This window comes from Halichoeres trimaculatus, unplaced genomic scaffold, assembly GCF_033239565.1.
Source record: "Halichoeres trimaculatus isolate MK-OKI-2021-1 unplaced genomic scaffold, fHalTri1.1 fHalTri1_scaffold_6, whole genome shotgun sequence".
NCBI lineage: Eukaryota > Metazoa > Chordata > Actinopteri > Labriformes > Labridae > Halichoeres > Halichoeres trimaculatus.
In genome coordinates, this window is record NW_027437184.1 from 22,025,073 (window position 1) to 22,026,825 (window position 1,753).

General features: G+C 38.6%; 1 protein-coding gene across 3 annotated transcripts in view; it reads right to left on the minus strand.

Annotated features, from left to right (window-relative positions):
• Window positions 1–1,069: 1,069 nt before the first annotated feature.
• LOC141791571 (transcription factor COE1-like) overlaps window positions 1,070–1,753 on the minus strand; it is a 103,538-nt gene continuing 102,854 nt past the window's right edge. For all 3 annotated transcript variants that reach the window (XM_074672136.1, XM_074672137.1, XM_074672135.1), the window contains one exon: window positions 1,070–1,753. This exon is cut by the window's right edge and continues 2,458 nt beyond it. The gene's annotated coding sequence lies outside the window, so the exon portion shown is untranslated.

Here is a 1,753-nt window from a genome sequence, read left to right on the forward strand (position 1 = left end):
CAAAGGCTTCATTTTTACTGACTGGATGTTTCCCCTTGGGAAATACCAGAGGGCAGAGTAGAATCACGCTGTTAGCAGACATGGTCTCGTGCTGTGAGTGGACAGGATACAGGAGAGTGAGACTGAACCAATTGGTAAAGAAGTCCAGCTCAGTCCTGGACCCTGTTGAGGTGGAGGCTGAGTGGAGAATGATGGCTGTTCACCGACTCCTTTAATTGCCTGCTCCTCTTCGAGAGACTCTTTGGCCGTGTCAACACATAGCTGGGTATTTTCTAAAATGAATACCCCCCCCTCTGTTCATTTTTAAAAATACTTTCTTCCACACGCACCGGCAAATCTGCTGATAAGTGCAGCTCCAGGCATGTCAAACCCATCATTGGCAGTATTTTCCAGACATAAAACCCGTGCCAGCCGATCAGAATGAGCGTCTGTCATTCAGCTGTGATGTTTGAAAACCGAAAACTCTGTTTGCCACTGTCCACACGGATCCCAGAAATCAGAGTTTTCCAAAATAGTCACTTTGGCCTGAGTTTTCAGAAAACATTGTTTGTAGTGACGTTAAGCTGGGGTTTTGTGTGGATGATAGGTGTAAAGGTATAAGAATATATGTGGTTTCCCAAATACCTGGCTTTGTGTGGACATGGCCTTTATCATCCTTGATTCTTTAAATTTATTCTTGTGTTTATTGGTCTGTTTTTAGACATTGAGTTGCTGCAGTTCAGATTAAGTCTATGCCTTGCCACTTATTTATTTATTTTTATTTTTTATTTATTCATTTATTTGATTAGGACAGTGCACATCAATCAACAATTTCGATAAACACGTCATCGTAAATATGCCGGAAATAGCACAATAGCTAAATTTTATCCGTTGTCCTAAGGTGGGTGATCAAACGGGAAGAAACAAAGTAAAATAACAACACTTTCCACAAGACACAAGTGACACTTGATCCACTTGCTTGCATCCTCACTCAAACCCTCTGAATGACAGAGGAAAGCAACAAAACTGAAAACTGACACATTTTCACAGAGAAGAAAGAACTTTAATTAAATATAGTGAGAGTCAAAAAGTTATTTTACACTTCAGAGTTTAAAACAATAATAACAATAAAAAAATCAACATTATCATCTTTACAGTAGTTTCCTGTGTAGTCTTCGCCCGCTCACTGATTCGGCTGATAAGTGAAAATGTACGATGAACTCCTCTGTTAGCCTGAACGCAGACAAGCCATGACAACTTTTCCAACTGCAGATAAATGAGTGCTTCACATCATACTTCATTAACCCTCCATTCCTGTACACATATTTATATATGTTAACTAAAAAAAACACATCCTTGGCTTTAATAACATCACATACACACAGACATTTTTGCAGGCACTCTCATATTTAGAAACAAACAGAAGAGTGGTCTCCAGACCAAGTTTTGAGATCAAATAAATAGGTGGCTCAATTCTTTTTAAAGGGAAAAAGAAGGGAAACATACAAAGATCAACAGCACAATCAAAACTAAACAGGAGAGAAAGGAACTGATCAATAAGGTGAAGTGGCTGCAGAAGGATGAGTGAAAAAGAAAACACTTTCATCTCTTTCAGCTTATCTGTGTCCACCTCAAAATCCATCACATGGAAAACTTAAGTAGAAAATCATGAAGTTTTTTATGAACATCACACCAACAAGATGCAGCAAAATTAAGGAAACTTGAACAGTGATGATAAAAACATCGACAACTTTCAAAACTGTTCTTCCTCTGC